Source organism: Hydra vulgaris, chromosome 05 (genome assembly GCF_038396675.1).
Source record: "Hydra vulgaris chromosome 05, alternate assembly HydraT2T_AEP".
NCBI lineage: Eukaryota > Metazoa > Cnidaria > Hydrozoa > Anthoathecata > Hydridae > Hydra > Hydra vulgaris.
In genome coordinates, this window is record NC_088924.1 from 35,938,791 (window position 1) to 35,952,534 (window position 13,744).

A 13,744-nucleotide genomic window follows, 5' to 3' on the forward strand; every position below is an offset into this window, starting at 1 on the left:
AAATAAAAAAATAATTACACCTACAAACTAATAATAATTTAGTAGGATAATTTAAAGAAAATTTAAATTCAAGATCTGTTTAATAAGATAGTTGTTAAAAAAGAAAAAAATTGAAAATTAATAAAAATAAGAACCTTAAAAAGAATCTAATTCATTAACATCGTTAGGAAGTTTTTGTTTGAATAGAGAAAGTGAAGAACAATTTTTCAGCTGGTTATTTAATAAAGTGTTCCATAAATTACGACCTCTGATGGCAATAGAAAAAATACTTGGAACAAAATTAAGAAAGTAAATTTATTTGTAAACTATTACAAATAAATCTTTAATTGCTGAAACACTTAATCAATATTTTGCCAGTGTAGGTTCCACTTTAGCGTCTAAAATAGAAACTACTGAAGTAAACTTTGTCATATTTTACTCCTAATAACACCTCTAAGATGGATAATTATGAAATTACTGAAAAGGAACTCTTAGAAGTAGTATATCTTTTAAAGCTAAACAAAAGTGTGGGATATGATAATATTAGTAGTAATGTAATTAAAAAATTTATAAGATACTTAATTAAATTGATAAGATACTTAATTAATTAAACGGAATCATTGGGCCATATTTCTTCGAAAATGATGCCGGGAGTTCTGTAACTGTGACAGGCAAGCAATACCGTGCCATGGTTACCAACTTTTTATGGCCTGCATTGAATGATGTGGATTGTGAAGATCTGTGGTTCCAATAGGACGGAGCCACCTGTCACACAGCCAATGCAACAATGGCTTTACTGAATGAGAAGTTCTCTGGTCGCAAAATCTCTCAAAACAGTGAAGTGAATTGGCCACCAAGATTGTGCGACTTGACGCCTTTAGATTTCTTCCTTTGGGGATATCTCAAAAGTAACGTCCATGCCAACAAGCCAACGAAAGTTCAAGAGCCAAAGAATGAGATAATAAGGCATATTCATGACATTAACGACCATCTATGCAGAAATGTCATTGAAAATTTTGACCACCGGATGGATGTGTCATAAAAGCCGTGGCGGGCATTTGACCGATATCATATTTCACAAATAATTGTCACGATTCAGACTACATTATCCCAAAAAGAAATCAATAAATTTTCATTAATAACACTGTTTTATTTACTATTACATGTTGTCTGTCTTAATGGAACACTCTGTAAAAGCTATATAAAGTTTCTATTCAAAGCTCGACAGATACCAACGTACATACAACAAATTAAAATAAATCTATTTATCCGTCTATTAAATAATAATGTAACTTTTGAAATCATTAATTCCCAGCTTAACTATTGTTCAGTAAAACATTCATTTTTAGATGACATAAAAGAATTATGTAAGATCCATAAACTAAATATGAAAAACTTAATTCAGGCTAAGAAGAAAGTTAAAATTAAAATTTCAGAAAATATAATTCCTGAAGATACTTATCAAGTTCTAGTACAGTCAGTTCGATGTTGGAAAGCAACAGCGAACAATTTTCAAAAATACTATTGAAGAAAACATTCACAAGTGATCTTTTTAATCTCTCTTTAAATATTAAATTTTATTTAGTTTTTATTATTATTATTTAAACTATTTTGTATTATTACTATTTTAAACTATTTTTTATGTATTTTTACTGTGTAAAAAAGTTTAAAGAGGGTGTTTAATAACAATAAAAATAACAATGATAATAATAATAACAATAATAACAACAATAATAATAACAATAATAATAACAATATATATATATATATATATATATATATATATATATATATATATATATATATATATATATATATATATATATATATATATATATATATATATATATATATATGAAAAGGAAGACGCATAATAATTGTGTAAAGATTTTGTTTCCATTTCATCATGATATTCGGTGATGTTATATGTTATACAAAACTTGAAAGAATGAATCGATGCAAATTTACTTTTAAAAAGAATTCAACAAGTTAGTAAAAAAAATTTACTTTAAGATGCGATTATAAAAATCCTTATTTCAGAATATAACAGCTTAGAATGAAGTTTCAAACGCACAACGTTTGCTAGTAATAAATGTATTAATTTACATCTAAACGTAGTTAAGGCTAATTAGTAAAACTTTAATAGATTTTTATAAAAATCTTTGACAATCTATAGTTAAGGTTTTGAATGAATGAAATAAATAAAAATTTGTTTAATATTTTTTTAAATATTTTTTTAAATTTTTTTAAATTTTGTTTAATAATTTCTGCTTGTGTTTAAAAAAAATTTCTTTAAGTTTTTTTTTTATTTTTAAAGAATTTAAGACTTAATAATATATAATATTTCTTTTTGAATATTTTTAGGATTTTGTCCTGTCTGTTTATCTTTTAGGATTTTGCTTCAAATAGTTTAAAAGAAAATTAAAAAACGTTCTTAATTTGGACATGATTATAGATCAAAAGATCTTTTACAAAGTGTTTAACTCAATAAAATTCCTAAAAAACATTTTTTTTCCACTCAAAATTAAAAGGTTTTCCACATAATAAGTAAAAGTAAACAAAAACATAATGCTTGTAGTTTTTTTTCTTCTTTTAAGTACCTTAACTACATTGAGATTCTACAAAACAGTTTCCGCAACTTTAAGAATTCGAGCATGCTAAGAAGAGTTAATTAAGCGCTGCATCAATTTAAAATAAAACTGGTTTGGATTTTAGATATTATATTCTATATGCTATCCAGGGCCGCCGAGAGCTTTTATGGCGCCCGGGACAGAGCAGCAAATAGGCGCCCCTATAAGCATGCATATTTTTACATTAAAAGCATGTATAATTATACCAGCTAATGACAGTTTTTTTATTTCTAATACTGTTAATTAACATACACATTTTTACATAAGAGCCATTTCTGGATTAATAACACTTATGCAGCACATTCACTGATTAAGATTAATAAACAGGTTCTATGAAACAATATTGAAAACACTCTTTTCTTGCTTTTTTATCAGCTAAATTCGAATTAGAATGCATATAGATTGGATAATAGGCTATAGACCCTTTGAGTATATTTGATGAAAATGCCTATAGTATATCTTATATATATTTACAAGGTATATTTGAAATGCTCATGCATGTTTATTTTAACGTTCTTTGACTAAAAATTTTAATATTTATATTGCAACGAAGTTTTTAATGTATATTCTTCACGTAGTATTTTTCACGAAAAATATTTTATTGTAAACTTATCAAAGTCATGTGGGCTTTAAATGTTATTTTTAAAGGGGCTCTATGAAAAAATTGTGGTGACACCTGTCATCCGTATCTTCTTTAAACCCCTGTCTGTTTTTATATATATTCTTTGTGTAACGTAAAAATTTTCATTGTAATTTTATTATCTATTTTTATATTCACAGCGAAATATATACTATACTAACTAAAGTATTTCCACAAGTAAAAATGAAGACTCCTTCAAACTATTAAATTGGAAAATATCTTCCATAAAGTTGTCTTCTATTTCACAAGCTTTAATTTCAACCGGTTCTTGATCTTTCAACTATAAGATTGAGCATCTTAAGAGAAACAGTTTTTCACGGTCTTAATTTTAATTGTAAATGATAAGCAATTTTGTATTGCATTATAAGATTACTGCTTTCTTCAAGTGTAGTTAAGCCGAGTATTTTTAGTTTTTGATCGTAACTAAATTGTTCAATTATTAATATTGCAAGTTGAAGGACACGTTTGAAAAACTTGAAAACAAATTAAACTCAGTAATTGACAAGAACAAGGAACTAAAAAAGGAATTACGGAAACTTAATAAAGCTGTTGAATTTGTGAGTAATAATTATGATAAAATAGTTGCTGATCATTAAACATCAAAAATATCGTTGATAAATGTACATGCAAATGTATATGCAAATACTAACATGATTAACAAATTGGCAGAACTTGAAGACAGAAGTCGACGCAACAACTTAAGATTCTGTGGGATTGAAGAAATTGAAAATGAAAGTTGGGAAGACAGTGAAAATAAAGTAAGGGAGTTTTTAAATAATAAACTTCAGCCACGGAAATTTTGAAATTGAAAAGGCGCATCGAGTTGGCAAAAAATTACTTGAAAACAATAAAAAAAATAGATCGATTGTAGTAAGATTTTTTAACTACAAAGACAAAGCCACGATATTAGGAAAATACACGACGATGAATTTATGGACTCAAAAGGTTTACATAAATGAAGATCATACCCTGGAATTGCGAAAAAAACTTCTGAATGAGGCAAAAGATTTAAGGGCAAAGGGTAAGTACGCTAAAGTTATATATAATAAGTTAATTACACGGGATTTATAAAAGAAATTCTTCGATCTTTGATCGGTTATGAAAAAACAAAATTAAATGTATTCTAACGAAACCTTAAATTTTGAGTCTAGTTTTTATAATTTTTTTCGAACTAATGATTTCTTATTAGACGAGGAATCTGATCCTAATCTTAATTATTTTATTGATTCTGATGCTTTGCAAAATAAATGCAATTACTTTTATACCCATGAAATTAAAGGATTTCTTGATCAAAATAATATTAACGCAATTCACATTAATATCCCAAGTTTTAAAAAAAGTTTTGAAATCTTTAGTAATTTTATTGAAGAAATTTGTAATCTATTTAATATAATCTGCTTAACAGAAACATGGTGCAGTTTTTTTTATTTTTTATTTTTTTTTTTTTATTATTTATTTATTTTGCCGTTGATAAATATTACAAAAAAGAAATTACAATAAAAGAAAAATCCTGGCCGGAGCAAGAAGAAGACAGGTTGTCTTATCACCGAGCCCCGTCACACAAAAATTTACATGCACAATAAATGATAAAAGACAAAAAGACAGTATAAATACAAAAACAAAAACAAATCAAATACTTCAGCAATAAAATAATTTGTTGCTAACAATCTTCCAGCAGAATAATTTTAAAAATAAAAAAGTAAAAACGACAGAAAATCATGAAAGTTATAAAAACACAAAAAAAAATGCGTTGTTTAATTAAATAATAAAAAAAAAAGCAATATATGTAAACATAAGTATTTGGGCTGATTATTTAATATCATCAAAAATATGAACGAAAAAGACAATTTTATTTTCGTTATCTTTTATACTAATGGTTAGAAACCATTTTAATAAAAGCTAAAGAAAGTGATAAAGATTTAATTTATTTTCAAGCGATTCAGTCCAAACCTTTAAATTGTTTTCAAAAAAGGTATTTGAAATCTAATATATCGAATTCCATGTTCAGTAAATAGCGTTTTGAATCATCCTTAAAACTTTGCAAAGTGCAGTTTAAAACGAAGTTTTGCTTTTTACTAAAGATTGGAAGAAATTTTTTCCAAACTAAAGGTCCCCGATATTGAATTTGGTACGAACTTAATTTAAGAAGGTTTATGGGAACCACAAAGTTATTCACTGAAAATTTGGTTGTATATTTATGGGAGATTTCATTAAAGTAGGATTGAAATGTTACTGGAGAAAACCCAAGTTTTGCTTTAAACATAAATAACATTACTTGATGAATATTAAGCTTATAAATATATAAAAGAGAGGTTCGCATTGTGTTTTTCTATTGCCCCAAATACTATCATGCAAGCATGTTTTTGTTTACTATAAATTTTTTTGAGTTTAGTGTGATTAGTTCTACCCCAGGAAATGTTACAATATGAAAGATAACTGTGTATAAACGAAAAATATAAATTTTTTAAAGACTCGTTATTAAGAAAAGGTTTTGTTCGGTATAACATGGCAATATTTTTGAGATCTTACCTTCAATATATTTAATATGAAATTTCCATGACAGTTCGGATGACGTAAATTCTTTTACCAATTTTACTAATCGCTGAATGAGAGTTGTTGAAATCTTAACCAAAAGAAAGTTTTTAAGATGTTTGAAATTTCTTTAAAAATTACGATTTAGCTCAAACAAAAAGTATAGTTTTAGAACACGTAATTCTATGAAGGGAGCAATTTGAGGTAGTATAATCTAGTTTTGGTGTATTTACCTATTTTGCACAAAGACGTTAATAAATTGGAACGAATGGATGATTACACACAAGGTTTTTGAGAAATGTACGATTAATTAGGAGATTTGTGGGTTTTGAACATGGTGGTACATTGATAAATTTACGTGGTACAACACAAAATTAAAAAACATCATGATCTGTTAAGATCATGATGTTTTTTAATTTTTTAATTTTTAATTTTTTATCTTAAAATAATTTTAGTTGACTAACTATAAAACGTTGTACTTTATTAAGATGTACTACATTAAGATGTTTTTAAATTGTATTTGTTTACTTTTTTATAACTTTTTGATAATCTGAAACTTAAAAAACTCTTAAGAAACTTTTAGTACTAGATTGGGGAAAGAGAAGAGAACCTGAGGAAGAGTACCCTTAAAATAATCAACTTTCTAGTACTAGTCCATTTGTTTGGTTTCTTATAAAAACATTTAGCAATATTTAATATCCTCCCCCCGCATCCTCTTTTACATATTGTAAACTTTAGCTATTTTGAGTTAGTCATCAAATATTTCTTGTTTTTTTGAACCTCTAAAAACCGTTGTCATTTATTTAGTTTGAACCTATCGCGTTATTTTTTAAAACTTTAAACAACTGCAAAAAGTTTGCAACAGTTGCAAAGAAATTATTTATCTGATTTCCTATAGGAAATCATATAAATTATTTCTTTGAAACTATTCTTAAAAATTATTTATCTTTAGATAAATATTAAATTAATAATTTATTTGCAAATGTTAGCCTAAACTTTCCATTTATAACTAAGGCAATAAAAGACTCTATTCTTTTTATAAGTTCCTAAAAGTTAGGATCATATAAGAAACCGTCATTTGTTTTAAAAACGTTTGGTAAGTTACGTGTTTAATAATACATAAGGTATAAATCTCTCTTTAATTGCTTTTCAACTCTTTCTTACCAGATTTGAATAAAGACTTACAAGTGGAATCATATAAAAAAATATATAGATTTTTTTTGTTGTTGCTTTTACTGTCAAAGGTTTTAGATTGCCATTAAGGCTGTTGAAAGGTAGGGTCTTGGGTCGAATGTTAATGGATCCTACCCAAATCCGTACCCGATTTACTTTACGGGTCTGGTTCCAGATCCGCTCTGGTCATGCCAAACAGATAAGGTGTAATTCAAGTATTTTTTCTCAACTTTTAATGATGAAAATACTTAAAAACTAAAGTAGTTAACCATAAAAAAATACTATTAGGAGTCTATATCCGACTGATCTGGGCCCAGATGCCCCCATGGGGGTATCAAAAACAATCATCTGGGCCATCACAAACAAAGTCGCCCGTTTGTCTTCCTCATAAAATGTAGCTTTTTTTTTTATTTTTATAAAAAATGAAACTTTAAATAAAAAATAAAACTTTTTTTTATTTTTATAAAAGATAAAACTTTTTTTTTTCTTGGTTATTTTAGTGCTCCAAGAAGACCAAACAGTCTTGTCACAGAACAATGCGGAAGAACACTTATCTTAGAATTTCACTCGGCTTTCAGAGACCGATCCAGGAAGTGGGAGGGGAATCGGGAGTATGAATCCCCCTCCACCAGAATCTGAAAGTCCTAAAATATCGTAGAAATGGAGACCGTTTTTTTTTTTGTGACGCAAATGTGATACAAAAAACAAAAATTTTTCAGCATCCTCCCTCCCCACCAAAATTCCTGGATCCACTGTCTACTTTTCTCAATAATATCGCGAAAATGGTGAGAGCAGGAATCAAATCTCCTTTTATGGAACTTCTGATTTTAAGGCTCTAACCATTGAAAACATCGTTCGTTTTTATCGGCACATACGGCTAATAAATACGGTCAAAAAATTTAAATGTTCTAAATGGCTTAGAGTAAAATAATTAGGAAAATGTTAATTGGGTCTGGATAATATGACCCATACCCAACCCGTAGGGTTAACAGGTATAACGGGTCTGGGTACACCAGACCCGTGTCTGGTGGATTTTAGGTCCATAATAACGAGACCCTGACCCGGGTAAAACGAGTCTGATCCATTAACACTACTAGGCATTTTAAAATCGTATTGTTGCGCGTATTGCTTTTCACGTTTTTTTGCGCGATAAAATTTTTCAAATAAAATTTAAATAAGACATTATTTAAAAAAATAGTTTTAAATAAAATATATTTAATTTTTAAATAAAATTAAATAAATAAAAAGTAAAATAAAAAAAAAAAAAAACCATAAAAACATTTGTCAGATGTGGGATTTGAACCCACGCCCACATTCGTGGACCAGAATGCTCCTATATCTAAGAAGGGTTTAATTCCTTGAGTCTGGCGCCTTAGACCGCTCGGCCAACCTGACATATTAAGCAGCGAAACATTTTCAAAACTTATATTTAATTAAGTATAGACTTTGAAATTGTTATGAAAAAATAAAAGTTATGGCAAATGAAAATAATTTTCATTTGTCATAACTTGACCAACTTCTTAGAAATAAATAATAAACTTGGCGAACCAAATACAAAATTATTTTTAATACAAAAGTTCAAATGTTACAAGTGTACAAACATCGTCTGATTATCTTGGGATTGATACAGGTGGTCTATTTACATTTACTGAGGGTTTTGGCGATCGCCCCCATAGCTCCTATATGGATCCGCTCAGTACACGTGTGACAAGTTTATTTTGAAACGTGCGTAACAGTGTACGACTTTCTAACTATTTATTAATTTTAAACGATTTTTCTTTAAACTCATATTTTTATTAACAAAACAAATATACTTTGATAAATATTAAACCAGTACTTTTATTTTTTCTAGATATTTTTTAAAGCTTTAAATTTATCTGCTTTATTCTACAAGGATACTATATCTTCACTCTGGCTGGGTGATGATACAATTATTGAAATTTTTTTTATACAGTATGTTTTACTTATAGTATTCCTCAATCTGATTTCAAATATGCAATCCTTTTTCTTCTATCACGTCAAGTTTTGAAGATATTAGGGTTCAAATCCCGAATATTTGGAGTAAAATCCCTGATATAGTAGAAAAATAAAATTTCTTGTCAACTTGGGTCTCAAAAGTAGTGTTTTTTTTTACGAAGATTTTACAAATAATATTTGTTTGTTATAAAAATGAATATTTATTATTTTATTGGTGAAAATCTTTTTTTTATAGATTTTTTTAATACTCTTTTGACATACTTTTGAAGAAGTTTTTTTTGTTGATAATATTAGGGATTTTAATCAAAATATTTGGAATTTAAACCCTAATATCTTTAAAACTTGATATGATAAAAGAAAATAAACTACATGTTTAAAGTCAGAATGAGAAATACTTTAGGAAAAACATACTGTATGCAAAAAAAAGTAAAAAAGTATAATTTTGTTGGCCTGTGTAGTTGTCTGTAATGTAATAAATGTCTGTAATAAATTGGGTAATGGCCTGTTTAAAAACAATAATTGACACCAATTATTATTCACTATTTCCGTAAATTAATTTACTGTAGAAAGTTGTACCTCAGCATAATTTATTTGATAGTGATAATATCTTATGTCACTAATTTTAAAAAATAGCAAGTATTTATTAGAAGCATTATCATTTTAAACTTTTTGAAATCCTTGTGGGTTTTTTTTACTCATAACTTAAGTTTTTATTTGTCTGCTTTTCACATTTATCTTATTTTTGCTAATTAATTTCAATTAAAAAAGTGATTTTGCACTTCTTCTAATACCATGTACAACCCCCTTTCCAATGGAAAATTGGAAAATATTTTCATTCAAATGTTTTATATTTCAAAGGTAAATGGTTAAGTAATTTTAACATAAACTTATTTTAAATTCTGATAATGAGCCATTGATGAAAATTTTGTTATCACTATAACATTTTTCAGACATAAGCATTCCATATAATTTCTTAAAGCAGTAATTAGTATCTTTGCCCAATATACTAAACAAATAAGTTATGTTTTGCATTGATTGCTGTATACAACGATGTTTCTACATGTAGAAACAGCAGCTCTAAACAATTGAACAGAATTTCTACTGAACAAGGTACTTTGTACTTCATTTTGGTATTTTTAAACATGCCATTGCAAAATTTTGAAGAATTCTTTTCCTTGTGATTCCCTTGCCTTTTTCAAATTCAACAGTATGAATTCTTTTTATACAAACAAGTTCTTAGAATTTAGATAAAGAAACAGTAATTTCTCTATCACTTCATCTTTGCACCCATATTTTAATTGTAGCTGAAGAAAACCAGCGTCATATTTGCTCCACCGCCGCCGCATTACTTGCTCTGCTGGATTTAGATTTAGGTTAAGTTATTTTTAAACTTAATTGATTCATTGTTATAGTAATAAGTGAAAAATCTCATCCGTTTTCACTTGGTCTGCATCTCATCAGTTTTCACTGGTCTGCAGGTATTTCTTCTAAAAGTACATTTTTAGGCCTCAGCTCTCAAAATGTAGAGTAAGGCATTACTTCTCCATTGGTTAATTGAAAAAGAATGTGAGCTTCTCTCAAAAACATAGTCAAATACTTACTCAGTTTCTGTTTCTTTCTATTTTCTCACACTTTTATTTCATTTTTTAGACTGGCTTGATTGAGGAGATAATGCATGCTCTGTAATAAAAATCAATAACTAACTTATTCTTTTCACTGATATCACTTCATAATTTGTTTTCCTTTATTTTTGTAAAATAAAACAGACATGATTAGCAGAACTTTGTACAACAACTTTACATTTAGTTGAAAATTTTGGCAGTATTTTCAAATTCACAGTCTTTAATTTTTTATCTAATCTTGCCTTTAAAAAACTCTTTGGTTTTTAATTTTTAGTCTCAGTTTTAACAGTTATAACAATTTTTAGTCTCAGTTTTAACTTCCTTTTAACAGATTTAAATTTCAACAAGTTTGTTCTCAATTCTTTTATCTTTTTTAGTACAGTATAGTTTGTAGTATGCTAAAGCAGCAAGCTATTAACATTTTCACTAATTTTTAAATGTGTTATTTATTAAAACAAGCAGATAAAAACTGAAGCTCAATTTCAAAAAAATACTAGGCAGTAGTTTTCTTGTTGGATTTAGTAATAGTTATAGTAAATTCAAATAATTTAAATAAAGGTTAATTGTATCTGAGCTGAATTCATGTTAGAGATATTTGACCAAAATTTTTCTATCATATTTTATGACTTTGTTGCAACATTAACTGTAAAAATTTGTTATGTGTATTACCAAATATAAATATTTCTTTAGTTAAATCACTATAGTATCATATAAATTTCTTTTACATTTTATTTCTTTAATACTTTGTTTTTAATTAAGAATATTTTTAAAATATGCATTGTATCACAAGCAAAACATTTCATTGCTTTTTGTTACCTACGTGGTATCATATATAAGATAAATACTATATTCTGAAATTTAAAAAAAAAAAATAGTTGTGATAATTTTTAATGTAATAAAAATAGATATAATAAATAGAAAATAATATATCTATATTGATAATTTAAAAAATGCAAATTTTAATAACTATAGAAATACATATCAATATTTATATTTTTATACAAATTATATCAATGTTATGTCATACACTAAATAATATCATATACAAAACCTTAAATGTATTTAAAAATGTGAATTTGGTTTTTTCTTTTTTTTTAAATGTACAAAAAGATAATCAAAAAGTGTGTTAGATAAATTGGCTTCTTGGTTTCATTAATCAGAATAATTAAATTAAACTAGTTTTTTTTAGATTTATTTTGATTTATTAATACAATATAAATTAAGAATTCAAATGGTTACATGTTTCCAAGAATATATAAATTTTTTCATCTTTAAGATAAATCGTAATGTCATAATGTCGACTCTCTTCTCTTTTCTACAAATGCTATCATGGTTTCTGTTCACATAATCATTTCTGAACACACGACTTGTCATTCAGCAAAGTTGCATCCTTTTACTGTAACTGATCCTTTATGTTCAAAAAACATTTATTTATCTTGTTTTTTTAATTGAACAATCTGTACTTTGCCCAACCTCATAATGTCATCTAAATCAATTAATAGTTGCACCTTAACTACAATTTGTTATACTCTTAATCAACTATAAAAGCAAACATTATTCAAACCTGTGCTGGATTTACTACTGTTTTACAGTCTCAAAGTGTTCTAGTAAACTCTAAAGATTTTTGAAAGCTCTGCATATTTCTTAAATATTCTATAAACTTTTATAGAATTCAAAAGCTAATAGAAACTTCCCAACAATTTAAAAGAATGTTTAAGAATAATTCAGAACTACTCAGTTTTGCATGTGAAAAAAATTTAAAGTATCATTCTGATTATAGTTCTATAGTTATCCTTATAGAATCAAAGTTTTCCTGGAACAGTATTTTTTTTTTTTTTTTTTAAAAAACTTATTTAAAAAAAATAATTAAAACTAGCACGATATTTTTTATTCTTAACATTAATGTCAAGAATAAAAAATAATATTTAATAACTATGCAGAGCTTTTTAAAAATATTTTTAGATCTGCTAAGAACTACTAGAACATTTTCAGACTGTCAAAGAGTAGTCAATCCAGTCCAGGTTTGATTAATGTTTGAATAATTGATGAATGAATAAATAAATAAATGAAATGTAATATTTATATTTCAAAATGATTTTGAAATAAAATTATTACATTTCAAAAAAATACACATATATATTTAGAAATATAATTTTTACATGAAATAAAATTATTACATTTCAAAAAAATATACATATATATTTAAAAAATAATTTTATAACATATTTTTTATTCTTGACATGTTTTGTAATATAATTATTACATTTTCAAAAGATTTATATATATATTGATATATATATATATATATATATATATATATATATATATATATATATATATATATATATATATATATATATATATATATTTGATTTATATTATATATTATATTATATTTATATATATATATATTTGATTTATATTATATTATATTTATATATATATATATATATATATATGATTTATATTATATTTTATTTATATTTATATATATATATATATATATATATATATATATATATATATATATATATATATATATATATATATATATATATATATATATATATATATGAACCCATCAGATGCATAGTGGTATAAGTCACTTTTTTCAATATTTTAAGTTATTGCCACCAATGGTTAGCATTTTGTTTATTCTATTACATGGCAGAGTAGTATAAGTCTAATGATATCGATAATGATGCTGGAACTGTTTTTTGTTATGCTTCTCACTAAACAGCTGACTATATATATATATATATATATATATATATATATATATATATATATATATATATATATATATATATATATGTATATATATACACATATATATAGCATTTATAAAAGCTGACCACGTCCTTTTTTTATGTAGGAGAGCGAAGTGCCAAATCTAATTAAAATTTAGATTTTTGCTGCGCTCTCTTACAAAAATAGAAGGGCGTTGGTAACCTTTATATATATATATATATATATATATATATATATATATATATATATATATATATTATATATATATATATATATATATATATATATATATATATATATATATCTTTGTGTGTATATGTCCATATATCCAATCGGAATGGTGTACGTGTATATATCCATATATCCAATCGGAAATAAGTATATATATATATATATATATATATATATATATATATATATATATATATATATATATTCAA

The 13,744-nt window shown here is 25.7% G+C and overlaps 1 protein-coding gene and 1 non-coding gene across 3 annotated transcripts in view; one reads left to right on the forward strand and one right to left on the reverse strand.

Annotated features, from left to right (window-relative positions):
• Positions 1–8,236: 8,236 nt before the first annotated feature.
• On the reverse strand, positions 8,237–8,349 carry trnal-caa (transfer RNA leucine (anticodon CAA)). The gene is made up of 2 exons: positions 8,312–8,349; positions 8,237–8,282 (listed from the first exon to the last, which is right to left on the reverse strand). It is a non-coding gene; the product is annotated as a tRNA-Leu (tRNA).
• A 282-nt stretch (positions 8,350–8,631) lies between these two features.
• The window catches only part of LOC100205406 (aldehyde dehydrogenase, mitochondrial), a 54,122-nt gene continuing 49,009 nt past the window's right edge, over positions 8,632–13,744 (forward strand). Inside the window, exons 1-2 of one of the 2 annotated variants that reach the window (XM_065798042.1) lie at positions 8,660–8,691; positions 12,516–12,574. The gene's annotated coding sequence lies outside the window, so the exon portion shown is untranslated. Of the gene's footprint in view, positions 8,692–12,515; positions 12,575–13,744 lie in introns of both variants that reach the window. The other variant, XM_065798043.1, reaches the window with a different exon arrangement.